General features: G+C 49.5%; 1 protein-coding gene across 1 annotated transcript in view; it reads right to left on the bottom strand.

The window, feature by feature from the left end:
* Positions 1–20973, bottom strand: part of LOC138296720 (cytochrome P450 2K4-like) — a 478978-nt gene that overhangs the window by 247789 nt on the left and 210216 nt on the right. The gene's annotated exons all lie outside the window — the stretch shown is intronic.

The raw sequence follows: 20973 nt of genomic DNA, 5'->3' as shown, positions 1-20973 counted from the left end.
TGGGTATGGTGTGTGTACGGGTGTCAGGTGTGTGTTGTTTGAATTGTCCAATTTGGTGTTGTTTTGTATGTGTGTGTCCACTTTGAGCGCAGTGGTTTGTGCTGCCAATGGTTTACCGCTGTTGAATGTCCATCGTGGTGATTCATGGGTCATAATGCGGTGGGCATTGTTCTGTTGGCGTAACAGTGTGGGTTTGGATACTGCCCGTTTATCACTGACCTTTGGTGTGGTGGATTTGTGTCTGTGGCTGAATACTGACGGATTGGTGTGTGTGTCATAAGATGGTGAACGGATATCCTCCGCCGCCGCGGTGTTAAGTTGGCGGCAGTCAGCGTGGTGGTAAGTGGGATTTACCGCCAATGACATAATGAGGGACACTGTATTGTTTGTACTAGTTAGTACTAGTTAATATTATTCTATGTGTTTTGTATGTGGTCTTGTTTTCAGCAGGGTTGCAAGTTAACTGTGAAAGTGAATATGTTAACGTGCACTCATGGAAGGAGGATGTTTGCCTCATCACTTGGAAGTGAGTGGATTTAGCTATTGTTAATAGCTAACGATTAGGTAACTCACTGGGTGTTGACAAGACTTTGGATACCGAGTGGCAAAGATTTAAATTAGGGACTGGTATGCCTCATCAAAGTGTAACCATTATAAACTTTTAACCATTAATTAAAACAAAGGTCACATTTTCTGCCTGCTCTGACTAGGTGGAAAGTGTCAGCACGGGTGACTGATTTTTATGGCAAGGCAGTTGTCCATAGTCCACAGCAGCATCACGCAGAGACACTGTTCGGGCTGGGTTTCTGGAGCCCATATTTATTTAAATTTTATTTGTGACCCTGGACACAAACGTAATGGTGACTTGTGGTAGTTCCCACAAAGCTATTGCAAATAATGAGGGCCCTTCGTCAAGGTTTGTTGATATTTCAATGAAAAAATATGTCAAGATGCATACATGAGAAAATATGCATACAATATCCTTTGTAATTTATATTTTAAAATATAGAAATCACAGAATTTAGACATGTATATTTCTGGTACAGAAAACATTTGACATTTAGGTTTCTCATATCATTTCCAAATATATGTTTATAAATTAGATTCATAGTCCAAGGTTAAAGGATTGGATAAAGATAGCAGAGGAAGGGAAACATTGCTTGAAACCTATTGTTATGCTTATGTTTATGAGGTATTTAATCACTGCCTTTTGAATACAAAGTGAACATTTAGTAGGTGACACCGCAGAGGGTTATGCCTTCCAAAAGCCAAGCACAATTACATGCTTGAAGATCATGGCCTAGGAGAGCATTAACACAAGTAGGTCACACCTGCACTCTGACAAGATCTGCAGTCACCATCACCATTACCACAATACCTGGTTTCCACAGCCATATCTATTACACTTGTCATGTGATTTTCCTACTTTATGGTCTTCTTTCAGCCTGCTTCGTGGTGAAGGAGTTCAAAGAACACAATCAAACAACTGCAACTGTGATCACAGCTCAACAATCAATACTGTGACAGTACAAAGCACATGTACTCCTACAGGGAAATCCATCACTATCACACAATGTAGTGACGGTGCTTCTGCATAATTCAACCATATGCTAGATGGGAGAAGCTATCTCCATGCTGCGAGGGAGATAAGATTGAGAATGTAAACAACAATTCCACTGCAAAGTCAGGGACTGATATTGAAGCCTGGTCGGCTGGTGAGAAACAACAAGCAATTTAGACTCAAGCAGCTGAAGGAAGAAGGGACACAATATAATATTACATTTAGAACTCACATCAGGCAGATTAATGAAATGCAGAAGTGTAAATCTACCTTGGTAGAAACTTCAAGAAAATCTCCAGATGCCTTTGGAGGCACTGGTAATTGTCTGTGAACACTAAGTTAAATGACAATCTATCTGTCCTGGTGTGTCTGCAACAGAACAGCAATGAAACACCTCACTGAGAAGTGCAGACTTGGGATTGTCAAAGTGCCAATGCATGTTACTTTTACTTTCTCTTACAGCTCATACACAACCTTTCATCAACCTTCTCCAATGAGGCCTCAAAGAAAGTCTACCCATGTTGGCCATCTTACAGAAGAAGAGCAGATCACTGGCAAAAAAAGAGCGGTCCCTAGACCAATAATCCTACTCATCTTTATAAAATACGTTATTGTTTGTGTGATGGTGGTGTGATTATATACCTGCACTCTAGGTGAAGGCTCATATGTATACCAATTCCGCTATTTAGGATGTGAACACAACATGTTAAAGGATATTAGCACTTTAGAAAAAGTCTTGTATGTACCTAGCAAAAGTAGGTTGTTGAATAACTTGAAGTTGCAAAATGTGATAAAAAATTGGGGGATTTCGTGTGTGGAAGAGAAGGGGTAATTGGGGTGGCTAGAAATAAAAAACAATTCACTTATAACTGAGTGAATGTTATTTTTTTACATTATGGGTTTTTTCACTATGGGATGTGTACATTTAAAACAACACCACCTAAGTCAGACAGTCAAATAATCTTTCATCGGATAATTTAAGCTATAAAAAATACATAGAAAATATCAAGATAAAATATATTACACAAGTAAAAAAAAAAAACAACAAATAAAAATACAATACAGTACCAGCTGATCGAAAACCTAAAACATTACATCATCAAAGAGCCACCTTGGGCTCAGTACAACAGTCAACCCCTTCTTTTTCTGATCCGGATTGTACTTGTTAAAAACCTTGCAACATTAAAACAAACATACTCATTATATAGCATTTGTAAGATAATTAATGCTGGTTTAGCCAGGGTAATTTGCTTCCCTCTTAAAAGAGTTAAAATTAACTGATGGCGGGAACCAAAATAAAATTCACAGAACAGGATGAAATGCATGGTATCCATAAAAAGTTATCACAGCCGCATGGAGCTAGGTTCTTAACTTTGTTGCCAAAACCAGGTGCAATAAGTTCAACCTTATAAAGTTCAACCTTAATCTAATCAACAAAAATTGGGGATGAGAGTTATTGACAAAAGTGAGGTAGGGTATGACAAGGTTGCTTTTGGAAACAATAACATAGGTGCTAACTGAGGGCTTAACTAGCTCCAGGCTTTCTCTTGCGGCCTGAACTCTAATACAAAAGTGTGTTTTGACCCACATCAGGTCTCCTCTCACAATCTTTTCCATGTGATCATATAAGTCTGGATGACCCAATTCCCCACAAGCAAGACTAATATGGTTCAACTATAGAATTCATTTGGCTCTATCTAGTTGCAAACAATCCCTCAAAACTACCCTATTTAACTCCAATACAGGGTTGGTCCAAAGTGAAATCCATCTCTTAACAGGCAGGTGGCCAGCAAATCAGAAATATAACCCACACCTAGTTTTTCATGCACCCCAAAATAAGGTGTATATTGGGGCACAGCAAAGAGGCGTCTCAAGAAATTACTCTCAACAACCGGGAGTCCAAGGCTACTTTGTAGTCCCTGATGGTACTAGCATATGAGGCTCTGGCTATGTAAATTTGGATAAGGGCCTTAATAGGTTTTGCCCCAGACGACTTGAACAATCAAACACAGATGTAACCGCTCTGGTCAGCGCATTATTTTTGGCTTTTCAAAGAGCGGATCAAGTGCCCCTATCATCGAATAAAACCCCCAGAGAAAGAAAAACTGTAATTCTTGAGATCTCACTCCCAGGAGGGTATGGACTATCCATCACTTGCTGCCCCTCCCCATTACCATGGTACACAGATTCAGCTTGTTCATGAAGCTAACAAAGAAGATTAACAAGGCCTGAAGCCCAGGCGTGGTCCTTGACTGAAGGACCGTGTCATCTGCATACAAGAGCACTGGTATACTATGGCCCTCATTACAACCCTGGCGGTCAGTGATAAAGCGGCGGTAACACCGCCAACAAGCCTGCGGTAAAAAAAATGGAATTATGACCACGGCGGAAACCGCTCACACAGACAGCCACTTTAACACACCGACCGCCATGGCGGTAGCAAAAAGCACTGTGGCGGTAACCGCCAACAGCCAGGCGAAAGACAATGTACCGCCCACTCTATTATGACAGGCCTATCCGCCACCTTTTCTGGGGCGGTACCAACGACATCAAGAGCACGGCGGAAACAGAACACAGAAGGGAAATGACTCACCTCTGGACACTTCGAGAAGATCCACACCGCCATGGAGCCCGAACTGCAGTTGTTCCCCATGCTTGTCTACCTCCTCCTACACCATGAATACCAATGCCGGCGAAGACGACCACGGTGAGTACTGCCGCCTACCACACAAGGGAGAGGGGAGGAAAAAGAGTGACACACACATGCAACACCTCCACCTCAACACCATACACACAGCCAGATGCAGTAACATTACATATTCACCCCGTACCCCTCAGGAATAATGCAAGGACAAAAAGAAGTGATTAGAGTGAGTGAAATAAGATAAAATACTAGAAATACGTCCTCAAAAATCAAAACAGTATATAGATATATACAAATGGAGGGACATTGCCCAGTCCACAATGTCCGTGGGCCACAGGGCCACATCACATAGGCCAAGGCCCCACTTGACTCCTGCATCAACACGGAGAGAACACTGCAGGGGCATCAGTTTGAAAATACACAAGCACCTCGGGGGAACGGGGAACAGGGGGTCACCTCAGCCGGAAGATGGTACAACAACACTGGTCCTGGAAGGGGCAACATGCCCTGTGTGATGCCCTGGGGAGTGCAAAGCCACAGTCTCTCAAGTGAGTGGTTTGGCCACTGCTTGGTCCTGGGGAGTGCAAAGGCACAGTCTATCAAGTGGGTGGTTTGCCCACTGGTTGGTCCTGGGGAGTGCAAGGCCACAGTCTCTCAAGTGGATGGCTTCTTCACTGGTTCTGGAGGGGGCTTTCTGCCCAGTGTGCTTCATCCTAGCAAGGAGGGGGTGAATGTATGCCTCTTCCACTGGTTCTGGAGGGGGCTTTGTGCCCAGTGTGCTTCATCCTGGCAAGGAAGGGATGAGTGGATGCCTTCTTCCACTGGTTTTGGAGGGGGCTTTGTGCCCAGTGTGCTTCATCCTGGCAAGGAGGGGTTGAGTGGATGCCTTCTCCACTGGTTCTGGAGGGGGCTTTGTGCCCAGTATGCTTCATCCTGGCAAGGATGGTGTAGGAAGTTGGCTCTGTATGTGCTATTTCAAAGTAAGGAATAGCATGCACAGAGTCCAAGGGTTCCCCTTAGAGGTAAGATAGTGGCAAAAAGAGATAATACTAATGCTCTATTTTGTGGTAGTGTGGTCGAGCAGTAGGCTTATCAAAGGAGTAGTGCTAAGCATTTGTTGTACATACACACAGGCAATAAATGAGGAACACACACTCAGAGACAAATCCAGCCAATAGGTTTTGTTATAGAAAAATATATTTTCTTAGTTTATTTTAAGAACCACAGGTTCAAATTCTACATGTAATATCTCATTTGAAAGGTATTGCAGGTAAGTACTTTAGGAACTTTGAACAATTACAATAGCATTTATACTTTTTACATAAAACACATTTAGCTGTTTTAAAAGTGGACACAGTGCAATTTTCACAGTTCCTGGGGGAGGTAAAGTATTGTTATTTTTAGCAGGTAAGTAAATCACTTACAGGTCTCAGTTTTGGGTCCAAGGTAGCCCACCGTTGGGGGTTCAGAGCAACCCCAAAGTCACCACACCAGCAGCTCAGTGCCGGTCAGGTGCAGAGGTCAAAGAGGTGCCCAAAACAAATAGGCTTCAATGGAGAGAAGGGGGTGCCCCGGTTCCAGTCTGCCAGCAGGTAAGTACCCGCGTCTTCGGAGGGCAGACCAGGGGGGTTTTGTAGGGCACCGGGGGGGACACGAGTCAGCACAAAAAGTACACCCTCAGCAGCGGCGGCGGCCGGGTGCAGTGTGGAAACACGCGTCGGGTTTCCAATAGTTTCCTATGGGAGACCAAGGGGTCTCTTCAGTGATGCAGGCAGGAAAGGGGGGGGCTCCTCGGGGTAGCCACCACCTGGGCAAGGGAGAGGGCCTCCTGGGGGTCACTCCTGCACAGAAGTCCCACTCCTTCAGGTGCTGGGGGCTGCGGGTGCAGGGTCTTTTCCAGCCATCGGGAAAGTAGAGTTCAGGTAGTCGCGGTCAGGGGGAGCCTCGGGATTCCCTCTGCAGGCGTCGCTGTGGGGGCTCAGAGAGGACAACTTTGGTTACTCACGGTCTTGGAGTCGCCGGAGGGTCCTCCCTGAGGTGTTGGTTCTCCACCAGTCGAGTCGGGGTCGCCGGGTGCAGTGTTGCAAGTCTCACGCTTCTTGCGGGGATTTGCAGGGGTTTTTAAATCTGCTCCTCTGTAACAAAGATGCAGTTCTTTTGGAGCAGTGCCGCTGTCCTCGGGAGTCTCTTGTCTTTCTTGAAGCAGGGCAGTCCTCAGAGGATTCAGAGGTCACTGGTCCCTTGGAAAGCGTCGCTGGAGCAGGTTTCTTTGGAAGGCAGAAGACAGGCCGGTAAGTCTGGGGCCAAAGCAGTTGGTGTCTTCTGTTCTTCCTCTGCAGGGGTTTTTCAGCTCAGCAGTCCTCTTCTTCTTGTAGTTTCAGGAATCTAAATTCTTAGGTTCAGGGGAGCCCTTAAATACTAAATTTAAGGGCGTGTTTAGGTCTGGGGGGTTAGTAGCCAATGGCTACTAGCCCTGAGGGTGGGTACACCCTCTTTGTGCCTCCTCCCAAAGGGAGGGGGTCACATCCCTAATCCTATTGGGGGAATCCTCCATCTGCAAGATGGAGGATTTCTAAAAGTTAGAGTCACTTCAGCTCAGGACACCTTAGGGGCTGTCCTGACTGGCCAGTGACTCCTCCTTGTTGTTTACTTTGTTTCCTCTGGTCTTGCCGCCAAAAGTGGGGGCCGGGGCCGGAGGGGGCGGGCAACTCCACTAGCTGGAGTGTCCTGCGGTGCTGGAACAAAGGGGTGAGCCTTTGAGGCTCACCGCCAGGTGTTACAGCTCCTGCCTGGGGGAGGTGTTAGCATCTCCACCCAGTACAGGCTTTGTTACTGGCCTCAGAGTGACAAAGGCACTCTCCCCATGGGGCCAGCAACATGTCTCTAGTGTGGCAGGCTGCGGGAACCAGTCAGCCTACACAGATAGTTGGATACAGTTTCAGGGGGCACCTCTAAGGTGCCCTCTGGGGTGTGTTTCACAATAAAATGTACACTGGCATCAGTGTGCATTTATTGTGCTGAGAAGTTTGATACCAAACTTCCCAGTTTTCAGTGTAGCCATTATGGTGCTGTGAAGTTCGTGTTTGACAAACTCCCAGACCATATACTCTTATGGCTACCCTGCACTTACAATGTCTAAGGTTTGGCTTAGACACTGTAGGGGCACAGTGCTCATGCACTGGTGCCCTCACCTATGGTATAGTGCACCCTGCCTTAGGGCTGTAAGGCCTGCTAGAGGGGTGACTTATCTATACTTGCATAGGCAGTGAGAGGCTGGCATGGCACCCTGAGGGGAGTGCCATGTCGACTTACTCATTTTGTTCTCACTAGCACACACAAGCTGGTAAGCAGTGTGTCTGTGCTGAGTGAGGGGTCTCCAGGGTGGCATAAGACATGCTGCAGCCCTTAGAGACCTTCCCTGGCATCAGGGCCCTTGGTACCAGAGGTACCAGTTTCAAGGGACTTACCTGGATGCCAGGGTGTGCCAATTGTGGATACAAAAGTACAGGTTAGGGAAAGAACACTGGTGCTGGGGCCTGGTTAGCAGGCCTCAGCACACTTTCAATTCAAAACATAGCATCAGCAAAGGCAAAAAGTCAGGGGGTAACCATGCCAAGGAGGCATTTCCTTACACACACCCCCCCCCCAAACGAAAGAGGATGAGACTAACCTTTCCCAAGAGAGTCTTCATTTTCTAAGTGGAAGAACCTGGAAAGGCCATCTGCATTGGCATGGGCAGTCCCAGGTCTGTGTTCCACTATAAAGTCCATTCCCTGTAGGGAGATGGACCACCTCAACAGTTTTGGATTTTCACCTTTCATTTGCATCAGCCATCTGAGAGGTCTGTGGTCGGTTTGAACTACAAAGTGAGTACCAAAGAGGTATGGTCTCAACTTTTTCAGGGACCAAACCACAGCAAAGGCCTCCCTCTCAATGGCACTCCAACGCTGCTCCGTGGGGAGTAACCTCCTGCTAATGAAAGCAACAGGCTGGTCAAGTCCATCATCATTTGTTTGGGACAAAACTGCCCCTATCCCATGTTCAGAGGCATCTGTTTGCACAATGAATTGCTTGGAGTAATCTGGAGCTTTTAGAACTGGTGCTGTGCACATAGCTTGTTTCAGGGTGTCAAAGGCCTGTTGGCATTCTACAGTCCAGTTTACTTTCTTGGGCATTTTCTTGGAGGTGAGTTATGTGAGGGCTGTCACAATGGATCCATATCCCTTCACAAACCTCCTATAGTACCCAGTCAAGCCAAGGAATGCCCTGACTTGAGTCTGGGTTTTTGGAGCTGCCCAGTCCAGAATAGTCTGGATCTTAGGCTGGAGTGGCTGAACTTGGCCTCCACCTACAAGGTGTCCCAAGTAAACCACAGTTCCCTGCCCTATCTGGCATTTGGATGCCTTGATAGAGAGGCCTGCAGATTGCAGAGCCTTCAAAACCTTCTTCAGGTGGACCAGGTGATCCTGCCAGGTGGAGCTGAAGACAGCAATATCATCAAGATAAGCTGCACTAAAGGATTCCAACCCAGCAAGGACTTGATTCACCAACCTTTGGAAGGTGGCAGGGGCATTCTTTAAACCAAAGGGCATAACAGTGAACTGATAATGCCCATCAGGTGTGGAGAATGCTGTCTTTTCTTTTGCTCCAGGGGCCATTTTAATTTGCCAGTACCCTGCTGTTAAGTCAAAGGTACTTAAGAATTTGGCAGCCCCTAATTTGTCTATCAGCTCATCAGCTCTAGGAATGGGATGGGCATCTGTCTTGGTGACAGAATTAAGACCTCTGTAGTCCACACAAAACCTCATCTCTCTCCTTCCATCTTTGGTGTGAGGTTTGGGGACTAAGACCACTGGGCTAGCCCAGGGGCTGTCAGAGTGCTCAATTACTCCCAATTCCAGCATCTTGTGGACTTCCACCTTGATGCTTTCCTTAACTTGATCAGACTGTCTAAATATTTTGTTTTTGACAGGCATGCTGTCTCCTGTGTCCACATCATGGGTACACAGGTGTGTCTGACCAGGGGTTAGGGAAAAGAGTTCAGCAAACTGTTGTTGGACCTTCCTACAGTCAGATTGCTGTTGGCCAGAGAGGGTGTCTGAATAGATCACTCCATCCACTGAGCCATCTTTAGGGTTTGATGAGAGGAGATCAGGGAGAGGTTCACTCTCAGCTTCCTGGTCCTCATCTGTTACCATCAACAGATTTACATCAGCCCTATCAGGGAAGAGTTTTAGGCGGTTTACATGGATCACCCTCTTGGGGCTCCTGCTTGTGCCTAGGTCCACCAGGTAGGTGACCTGACTCTTCTTTTCCAGGATTGGGTAAGGGCCACTCCATCTGTCCTGAAGTGCCCTGGGAGCCACAGGCTCCAAAACCCAAACTTTCTGCCCTGGTTGGAATTCAACCATTGCAGCCTTTTGGTCATACCAAAACTTCTGGAGCTGTTGGCTGGCCTCAAGGTTTTTGCTTGCCTTTTCCATGTACTCTGCCATTCTGGAGCGAAGGCCAAGTACATAGTCCACTATGTCTTGTTTAGGCTCATGAAGAGGTCTCTCCCAGCCTTCTTTAACAAGAGCAAGTGGTCCCCTTACAGGGTGGCCAAACAGAAGTTCAAAGGGTGAGAACCCTACTCCCTTCTGAGGCACCTCTCTGTAAGCGAAAAGCAGACATGGCAAGAGGACATCCCATCTCCTTTTGAGTTTTTCTGGGAGCCCCATGATCATGCCCTTTAATGTCTTGTTGAATCTCTCAACAAGGCCATTAGTTTGTGGATGATATGGTGTAGTGAATTTATAAGTCAATCCACACTCATTCCACGTGTGTTTTAGGTATGCTGACATGAAGTTGGTACCTCTGTCAGACACCACCTACTTAGGGAAACCCACTCTGGTAAAGATTCCAATGAGGGCCTTGGCTACTGCAGGGGCAGTAGTCGACCTAAGGGGAATAGCTTCAGGATACCTAGTAGCATGATCCACTACTACTAGGATGTACATATTTCCTGAGGCTGTGGGAGGTTCTAGTGGACCAACTATGTCAACACCCACTCTTTCAAAGGGGACCCCCACCACTGGAAGTGGAATGAGGGGGGCCGTTGGATGCCCACCTGTCTTACCACTGGCTTGACAGGTGGGGCAGGAGAGGCAAAACTCCTTAACCTTCTGGGACATATTGGGCCAGTAGAAGTGGTTGACTAACCTCTCCCACGTCTTGGTTTGTCCCAAATGCCCAGCAAGGGGAATATCATGGGCTAAGGTCAGAATAAACTCTCTGAAACCCTGAGGCACTACCACTCTCCTAGTGGCACCAGGTTTGGGATCTCTTGCCTCAGTGTACATGAGTCCATCTTCCCAATAGACCCTATGTGTTCCATTTTTCTTGCCTTTGGACTCTTCAGCAGCTTGCTGCCTAAGGCCTTCAAGAGAGGGACAGGTTTCTTGTCCCTTACACAACTCTTCCCTTGAGGGTCCCCCTGGGCCCAAGAGCTCAACCTGATAATGTTCCAGCTCCATAGGCTCAGTTCCCTCAGAGGGCAGAACTTCTTCCTGAGAAGAGAGGTTCTCTTTTTCTTGTTGTGTTGCAGCTGGTTTCCCAGCTGACTTTCCTGTTCTCTTGGTAGGCTGGGCCTTTCTTTCAGACTCCAGCTCTACTTTTTCACCCTGTGCCTTGCACTGTGCCCTTGTCTTGACACACCAGTTCAGGGATACCCAGCATGGCTGCATGGGTTTTCAGTTCTACCACAGCCCATGCTGAGGACTCCAGGTCATTTCCAAGCAAACAGTCTACTGGGATATTTGAGGAGACCACCACCTGTTTCAGGCCATTGACCCCTCCCCACTCTAAAGTTACCATTGCCATGGGATGTACTTTAGTTTGATTGTCAGCATTGGTGACTGGATAGGTTTGTCCAGTCAGGTATTGGACAGGGGAAACCAGTTTCTCTGTCACCATAGTGACACTGGCACCTGTATCCCTCAGGCCCTCTACACTTGTCCCATTGATTAAGAGCTGCTGCCTGTATTTTTGCATGTTAGGGGGCCAGGCAGCCAGTGTGGCTAAATCCACCCCACCCTCAGAGACTAATGTAGCTTCAGTGTGACACCTGATTTGCTCTGGGCACACTGTTGATCCCACTTGGAGACTAGCCATTCCAGTGTTACCTGGAGTGGAGTTTGAAGTGGTATTTTTCTTGGGACAGGCCTTGTCTCCAGTTTGGTGTCCAGACTGACTACAGCTACGACACCAGGCCTTTTTGGGATCAACGTTTTTACCCTTGTACCCAGAATTGTTTTGTGAAGAGGCTCTGGGCCCACCCTCCTGTGCAGGTTTTTGGGGGCCTGTAGAAGACTCTTTACTATTTTTGTTTTTGGCTGTCTCACCACCCTTCCCCTGGGGAGTTTTTGTGACCCCTTTCTTTTGGTCACCCCCTGTGGAAGTTTTGGAGACCCTAGTCTTGACCCAATGGTCCGCCTTCTTTCCCAATTCTTGGGGAGAAATTGGTCCTAGGTCCACCAGATGCTGATGCAGTTTATCATTGAAACAATTACTTAACAGGTGTTCTTTCACAAATAAATTGTACAGCCCATCATAATCACTTACACCACTGCCTTGTATCCAACCATCTAGTGTTTTTACTGAGTAGTCTACAAAGTCAACCCAGGTCTGGCTCGAGGATTTTTGAGCCCCCCTGAATCTAATCCTATACTCCTCAGTGGAGAATCCAAAGCCCTCAATCAGGGTACCCTTCATGAGGTCATAAGATTCTGCATCTTTTCCAGAGAGTGTGAGGAGTCTATCCCTACACTTTCCTGTGAACATTTCCCAAAGGAGAGCACCCCAGTGAGATTTGTTCACTTTTCTGGTCACACAAGCCCTCTCAAAAGCTGTGAACCATTTGGTGATGTCATCACCATCTTCATATTTAGTTACAATCCCTTTAGGGATTTTCAACATGTCAGGAGAATCTCTGACCCTATTTATGTTGCTGCCACCATTGATGGGTCCTAGGCCCATCTCTTGTCTTTCCCTTTCTATGGCTAGGATCTGTCTTTCCAAAGCCAATCTTTTGGCCATCCTGGCTAACTGGATGTCCTCTTCACTGGAGTTATCCTCAGTGATTTCAGAGAGGTTGGTCCCTCCTGTGAGGGAACCAGCATCTCTGACTATGATTTGTGGAGTCAGGGCTTGAGAGGCCCTGTTCTCCCTAGATAGAACTGGTGGGGGGAATCACCCTCCAAGTCACTATACTCATCCTCTGTGTTGCCATCCTCAGAGGGGTTGGCTCTTTCAAACTCTTCCAACAGCTCCTGGAGCTGTAGTTTCGAAGGTCTGGAGCCCATTGCTATTTTCTTTAGTTTACAGAGTGACCTTAGCTCTCTCATCTGGAGATGGAGGTAAGGTGTGGTGTACAGTTCCACCACATTCACATCTGTGCTAGACATTATACTTCTAAAAGTTGGAATGCTTTTTAAGAAACTAAAACTAGTTCTAGAATCTAATTCAAACTTTTACCAAACTTTTAAACTCTAAAAGAAATGCTAACAGGGACTAACACAAGGCCCTAGCAGGACTTTAAAGAATTTAGAAAAATTTCAAATTGCAAAAATCAATTTCTAATGACAATTTTTGGAATATGTTGCGTGATCAGGTATTGGCTGAGTAGTCCAGCAAATGCAAAGTCTTGTACCCCACCGCTGATCCACCAATGTAGGAAGTTGGCTCTGTATGTGCTATTTCAAAGTAAAGAATAGCATGCACAGAGTCCAAGGGTTCCCCTCAGAGGTAAGATAGTGGCAAAAAGAGATAATACTAATGCTCTATTTTGTGGTAGTGTGGTCGAGCAGTAGGCTTATCAAAGGAGTAGTGTTAAGCATTTGTTGTACATACACACAGGCAATAAATGAGGAACACACACTCAGAGACAAATCCAGCCAATAGGTTTTGTTATAGAAAAATATCTTTTCTTAGTTTATTTTAAGAACCACAGGTTCAAATTCTACATGTAATATCTCATTTGAAAGGTATTGCAGGTAAGTACTTTAGGAACTTTGAACAATTACAATAGCATTTATACTTTTTACATAAAACACAATTAGCTGTTTTAAAAGTGGACACTGCAATTTTCACAGTTCCTGGGGGAGGTAAAGTATTGTTATTTTTAGCAGGTAAGTAAATCACTTACAGGTCTCAGTTTTGGGTCCAAGGTAGCCCACCATTGGGGGTTCAGAGCAACCCCAAAGTCACCACACCAGCAGCTCAGGGCCGGTCAGGTGCAGAGGTCAAAGAGGTGCCCAAAACACATAGGCTTCAATGGAGAGAAGGGGGTGCCCCGGTTCCAGTCTGCCAGCAGGTAAGTACCCGTGTCTTCGGAGGGCAGACCAGGGGGGTTTTGTAGGGCAACGGGGGGGGACACGAGTCAGCACAAAAAGTACACCCTCAGCAGCGCGGGGGTGGCCGGGTACAGTGTGTAAACATGCGTCGGGTTTCCAATAGTTTCCTATGGGAGACCAAGGGGTCTCTTCAGCGATGCAGGCAGGCAAGGGGGGGGCTCCTCGGGGTAGCCACCACCTGGGCAAGGGAGAAGGCCTCCTGGGGGTCACTCCTGCACAGAAGTTCCGCTCCTTCAGGTGCTGGGGGCTGCGGGTGCAGGGTCTTTTCCAGCCATCGGGAAAGTAGAGTTCAGGCAGTCGCGGTCAGGGGGAGCCTCGGGATTCCCTCTGCAGGCGTCGCTGTGGGGGCTCAGAGGGGACAACTTTGGTTACTCACGGTCTTGGAGTCGCTGGAGGGTCCTCCCTGAGGTGTTGGTTCTCCACCAGTCGAGTCGGGGTCACCGGGTGCAGTGTTGCAAGTCTCACGCTTCTTGCGGGGATTTGCAGGGGTCTTTAAATCTGCTCCTCTGTAACAAAGATGCAGTTCTTTTGGAGCAGTGCCGCTGTCCTCAGGAGTTTCTTGTCTTTCTTGAAGCAGGGCAATCCTCAGAGGATTCAGAGGTCGCTGGTCCCTTGGAAAGCGTCGCTGGAGCAGGTTTCTTTGGAAGGCAGGAGACAGGCCGGTAAGTCTAGGGCCAAAGCAGTTGGTGTCTTCTGTTCTTCCTCTGCAGGGTTTTTTCAGCTCAGCAGTCCTCTTCTTCTTGTAGTTTCAGGAATCTAAATTCTTAGGTTCAGGGGAGCCCTTAAATACTAAATTTAAGGTTGTGTTTAGGTCTGGGGGGTTAGTAGCCAATGGCTACTAGCCCTGAGGGTGGGTACACCCTCTTTGTGCCTCCTCCCAAAGGGAGGGGGTCACATCCCTAATCCTATTGGGGGAATCCTCCATCTGCAAGATGGAGGATTTCTAAAAGTTAGAGTCACTTCAGCTCAGGACACCTTAGGGGCTGTCCTGACTGGCCAGTGACTCCTCCTTGTTGTTTTCTTTGTTTCCTCCGGTCTTGCCGCCAAAAGTGGGGACCGTGGCCGGAGGGGGCGGGCAACTCCACTAGCTGGAGTGTCCTGCGGTGCTGGAACAAAGGGGTGAGCCTTTGAGGCTCACCGCCAGGTGTTACAGCTCCTGCCTGGGGGAGGTGTTAGCATCTCCACCCAGTGCAGGCTTTGTTACTGGCCTCAGAGTGACAAAGGCACTCTCCCCATGGGGCCAGCAACATGTCTCTAGTGTGGCAGGCTGCTGGAACCAGTCAGCCTACACAGATAGTTGGATACAGTTTCAGGGGGCACCTATAAGATGCCCTCTGGGGTGTGTTTCACAATAAAATGTACACTGGCATCAGTGTGCATTTATTGTGCTGAGAAGTTTGATACCAAACTTCCCAGTTTTCAGTGTAGCCCTTATGGTGCTGTGGAGTTCGTGTTTGACAAACTCCCAGACCATATACTCTTATGGCTACCCTGCACTTACAATGTCTAAGGTTTGGCTTAGACACTGTAGGGGCACAGTGCTCATGCACTGGTGCCCTCACCTATGGTATAGTGCACCCTGCCTTAGGGCTGTAAGGCCTGCTAGAGGGGTGACTTATCTATACTTGCACAGGCAGTGAGAGGCTGGCATGGCACCCTCAGGGGAGTGCCATGTCGACTTACTCATTTTGTTCTCACTAGCACACACAAGCTGGTAAGCAGTGTGTCTGTGCTGAGTGAGGGGTCTCCAGGGTGGCATAAGACATGCTGCAGCCCTTAGAGACCTTCCCTGGCATCAGGGCCCTTGGTACCAGAGGTACCAGTTTCAAGGGACTTACCTGGATGCCAGGGTGTGCCAATTGTGGATACAAAAGTACAGGTTAGGGAAAGAACACTGGTGCTGGGGCCTGGTTAGCAGGCCTCAGCACACTTTCAATTCAAAACATAGCATCAGCAAAGGCAAAAAGTCAGGGGGTAACCATGCCAAGGAGGCATTTCCTTACAGATGGGGTGAGTGGATGCCTTCTCCAATGGTTCTGGGAGGGGCATTGTGCCCTGTGATGCAGATCTTGGGGAGTGCAAGGTCACAGTCTCTCACCTGAGTGTCACACCCACACGATTTGCAGGGCTCAGGATGCACTACAGGACTACACACTGCCCGCAGCCGGCGATGGCTGCTCAGGGGTGGCAGTAGCGGTGCTGTTGGCGGGACTGGCAGTGGTGGGGGGAGGCTCCAGCCCAACCCCTTGCAGCCTTGGACGGCTGCCCACTGGGCTGCTGCTGGCAGCGGTGTAGGTGGTGGTGCAGGTGGCGGTGCTAGTGGCGGTGATGCCAGTGGTGGGGGGAGGCTCCAGCCCTTCCCCTGCATCCTCGGACGGCTGCCCACTGGGGCTGCTGCTGCTAGCAGCGGTGCTGATGGCGGTGCAGGTGGCGGTGATGCCAGTGGTGGGGGGAGGCTCCAGCCCTTCCCCTGCAGCCTCGGACGGCTGAATCGCCATGGTTGGTGGTGGGGGCTCAGAATCAGCCCCAGCACCAGGCATCCTGTCCTTCCTGCCTGCAGGTGCAGGCCCTTTGCCCTTGCCCTTATAAGCTGGTGGTGCCTCACTGCCCTTGCCAGCTGGTGGTGCCTCCTTGACCTTTCCCTGTGACAGCTGGTGCAGGCACACTGCCATTGCTGATTGGTGGTTCTTTGGTGCCTCTCACACATGCAGTAGCTGCCAACACAACTGTGGCCGTGGACTGGGTGGCTGAGGTGCTAGCCTGGGTTCTGACTACCCTGGCCCGACGTGAAGGACTGGGGAGAGGGGTAGGGAATAGGTCAACGGCGGCGAGGAAAAGCTTCTTAGGGACACTGGGGCGGGAGGAGGGTGAAGGTTTGGGAGTGGAGGGAGAGGGAGAGGGAGTGGTTGTTGGAGGTGTCTGTCTGCTGTGCTTGGTTGCAGGTGCATGGGCTGGATGCTGTTGTGAGGTGGATGGCTGTTAGGTGTCTGAGTGCTTGCATTTGTGTACTTTGGCAGGAGAGGGCATAGACACAGTGGGAGAGGACACAGGGGACGTGTGCACGGATGTGGGGGTGGTGACTGCCAGTGAGGGGTGTATAGTGATGGGCGTGATGGTGATGGAGGCAGTGGATGAGGATGTAGTGCATGCAGGTGTGAGTGGAGACGCTACTGGGAGGGAGGTTGACGAGGAGGAGGAGGGACACAGTGGAGGCAGTGGATGTTGGTGTGTCTGCATCTGGATGGTGTTTGTGTGAGTGCCTCTGGGATGATGTGTGGTGCTTGTGTTTGCCTGAGCCACTCCTGTGTGTTGTCTTGGGTGCATGCTGGTCTGAATGTGTGCTTGGGATTGGTTGGGGTTCAGGGGAATGGGACTGGGCAGAGGAAGCTGGAGGGGGGAGGCTAGAGACAGGAACAATGGCTGCCATCAGGAAGGAGGCCAGAGCCTGGATTGATCTCTGTTGGGCTGCCATGCCAGAGTGAATGCTCTCCAGGAATATATTTGTTTGTTCACTATGGTTGACTGCCCAACAAAGATGGATCGCAAGAGGTCAATAGCCTCATCACTCAGGGCAGCAGGGCTAACTGGGGCAGGGCCTGAGGTGCCTGTGGCGAAGGAGATGCCCACCCTCCTGGGTGACCGGGCACGGGAAACTTGCTGAGGGGCTGCTGGGAGGGCAGTACTGGTATTGGGGTGGCAACTGTACCTGTAGTTGGGGTGGCCACAGAGGTGTCCGCCACCACTAGGGAACTTCCATCGGAGAAGGTATCACTGTCAGAACTGTCCCCTCCTGTCTCCGCCATGGTGCTCCCCTCGCTCTCTGTCACACTGGTGCCCTCACTGTCGGTGGATTTGGCCTCATGGGCCCTGTGGATGCAGCTCCCTCCGTCACCTGTGCCTCTGCTCCTCTCCGCCAGATGATGCTAATGCACAGAAGGACAGGGTGACAAAACATAAAGGGGGGGAAGAGACAGAGGATACACTTGGTCAATGGCAGCAACAACACCACCGTTGGCTTACACGACACACATACACACACACACAGGGAACCTCCCTACGCACTAGGCAATGCACTACCAGTCACAGTGCTAGTCACCAGGCCATGGACAGGAATACATAATGCCAATTACAGCATACCCGAGACCCACAGACCCCTGCCCAGTAGTGGATGCCTACTAGCTTGGTTGGAGGTATTTTACATCAGGACCCTGCCCAACATGGAACCTACCCTGCAATGTCCGGCAGCAACAGGCCCACATCCCCCACCCGAAGACCACTCCACCACGCACAAGTAGTATAATGTGAAACTGTGCTCACCCCCTTGTGGTTGCTGTGATGCTCTCAAGCTCCCATCCAGCTCCGCATAGGCCACTGCCAGTATGCAGAACATCAGGGGGTTCAGGGTTCGACGGGCACCCCTTCCTCGTTGGGAGGCCATCCACAGCTGGGCCTCCGCCGTCTTCCTTGCCCAGCGTCTTAGGTCCTCCCACCATTTGCGACAGTGGGTGCTTCGCCTGCCATAGACCCCCAGGGTTCGCACATCCTTGGGGATGGCGCGCCATATACCCTTTTTCTGATGGGCACTGACCTGCAGAGAAATAAGCATAGTAAAAAGGTATCAGTCATACCGTCCGGCCTGTTACACTCATGGCCCACCAAATCCCTCCCATTCCTTTACGCACAGACATTGCACACCATGCATGCAGCACGCTGCCCAGGACCCTTCAGCCACTCCCCCCTTACACGAGGCTCTCACACACAGCACTCCATGCATTCATGCCCCATGCATCATGCTCACAGTGTACTCACCTGTTGGTCTGGAGGCCCATGCAGCATTCGGTACTGGGGTAGGACCCCATCCACCAGTCTCTTCAACTCCGCAGCGGTGAAGGCAGGGGCCCTTTCCCCAGGGATACAAGCCATGGTCAGTTCCAGACACAGGTCACAGCAGCACTTGCAGTGTAGGTCCTCTCCTGTTGAAGGTCAGGTAGCAAGTGAGTGAACAGAGAGAAAATGGTGGTCACGTCCGCGGTGGTGCATACTGTCACCGTCGGCGTACATCACCATTGGCCACTGTAACCCATAGGACCCAATTACAATCCATGAGGAGTTGCACGGCGGTACTCGACCGCCTAACGCAACGGCACACAAAGTCAGAGGCATTACCTCATTTCCACCTGTCCATCCACACAGGACAGGCGGACACCATTTCGGGGGGGGCAGGCCATGGCACCTAACTGCGTCACAGCACACATAGGCACCATTTGGGCCTACACAGCAACATACTGTTTCAGTGCACTGCACATTTTGGAAATGTTGAATACTGACAAGATGCTCATGGTTTTGCCCCCTAGATTGCAACTGCTGCAGAGGAATAGGAGATGTAAACATCCAAGAGCTGTGTGCCCAATTGGAGCCTGACCTGATCTCTGCTATCCGTCACCCCACTGGGATCTTCACTCTTGTGCAAGTGCTATCTGTGCTCCATTTCTTGCAACTGGTTCTTTTCAAGTGACAGTGGGCGTGGCAGCAGGAATGTCACAGCCAATGTTCTCAGCAGTGATAACAAGAGTGTTGTTGGCCCTGATGAAACACATGTGCAGCTACATTGTTTTCCCCCAGGTGGAGGATTTGGCCACAGTGAAAGCTGACTTCTATGCAATGGGACATATCCCTAACATCACTGGGGCAACTGATGGTACACATATTGCCTTTGTCCCTCCCCCCCCCGGAGAAATGAACAGGTGTTCAGAAATCGAAAGAGCTTTCCGGGTGTGGCTAATAGGTGAGCCCATGGTTCCCACCCAGTATATATTGGTGTATGGGTATGGGGTTGGCCCCAAGGGTTAGTGTTTGGCTAACAGGTATCCCTCGATATTTGCAGGTGACTCTGGTTACCCCAACCTCTCATGGCTACTGATCCCAGTGAGAAATCACAGGACAAGGGCAGAGGGACGTTACAATGAGAGCAAACATCTGGCCTCCTGAAGACCAGGTTTCGGTGCCTCCATCTAACCGGTGGTTCCCTATGCTACTCACCCAAGAATGTGTGCCACATCATCGTGGCATGTTGCATGTTGCACAACCTTGCCTTACGTCACCAGGTGCCTTTTCTGCAGGAGGATGAGGCTGGAGATGGGCGTGTGGCAGCGGTGGAGCCTGTGGACAGTGACGAAGAGGAGCCAGAGGATGAGGATGTGGACAATAGAACATCAATCATACAACAGTACTTCCAGTGACACACAGGTAAGACACTGTAACTTCACCTTCCATTGACAGTTTTGCATTGGATATTGTCACTGGCAGGCTGATATTCCCACTACTATGGCTTACAGATATATGTGCCCCACTCTGGCTCCTGGTGTGTTGACTGCAGCAAACTACATGTCATACCTACGTATACATTACTGTACAGTTGAATTGCAATGTTTACAGTTTGTTAAACAAATACATAGTTCAATTAATTGACAGACTTAATACTTGTATTTTTTACAAGGGTGTTTATTTATGTGCTAATAAGTGAATGGGGTATTGCTATAGGCTGGGGTGGTGGTGGAGGAGAGTCCAGGGAAAAGTTCCATTCTATTTGTATCACAGGTGCATTGTTCAGGGGGGCATAGGAAGTGGAGCAATGGCAGTTCAAGTTGGACAGGGTGACATAGTGGGACACAACGGTGACATTCAGGAGAGTCTTATTTCCTGGCAGGGGTCTTGGCAATGTTCTCTGGCTTCTGCCTGGATTGCAGGGACCGTTCGCGTGGTGGTTCTTCTTCTGCAGGGGGAGGGGTGCTGATGGCCTGCTATTCCTGTGGCGGGGCCTCCTCTCCACTAGCGTCAGCAGAGGTGGAGGGCTGTTCATCGGTGTGGCTAGTGTCAGGGGCCCGGTGGTGTGCCACTGCCTCCCTCATGGTGTTGGCCATGTCTGCCAGCACCCCTGCAGTGGTGACCAGGGTGTTGTGGATGTCCCTCAGGTCCTCCCTGATCCCCAGGTACTGTCCCTCCTGCAGCCGCTGGGTCTCCTGCAACTTGGCCAGTATCTGGCCCATGGTCTCCTGGGAATGGTGGTATGCTCCCAGGATGTTAGTGAGTGCCTCCTGGAGAGTCTGTTCCCTGGGCCTGTCCTCCCCCTGTCGCAGAGCAGTCCTCCCAGCTTCTCTGTTGTCATGTGCCTCTGTCCCCTGAACCGTGTGCCCACTGCCACTGACCCCAGGTCCTTGATCGTCCTGTGTTTGTGGGGTGGCCTGGGGTCCCAGTAGTGGTGGACACACTGCTGATTGACGTGTCCTGGGGACAGAGGTATGGGCCTGCTGGGTGGGTGCTGTGATGGTGTTTCCTGAGGGGGGAGGCTCTGTGGTGGTATGGGACTGTGCCTAGGT

Source organism: Pleurodeles waltl, chromosome 5 (genome assembly GCF_031143425.1).
Source record: "Pleurodeles waltl isolate 20211129_DDA chromosome 5, aPleWal1.hap1.20221129, whole genome shotgun sequence".
Classification (NCBI taxonomy): domain Eukaryota; kingdom Metazoa; phylum Chordata; class Amphibia; order Caudata; family Salamandridae; genus Pleurodeles; species Pleurodeles waltl.
The sequence above is the reverse complement of the archived record's forward strand: the minus strand, read 5'-3'. Positions and strand labels throughout refer to the sequence as shown.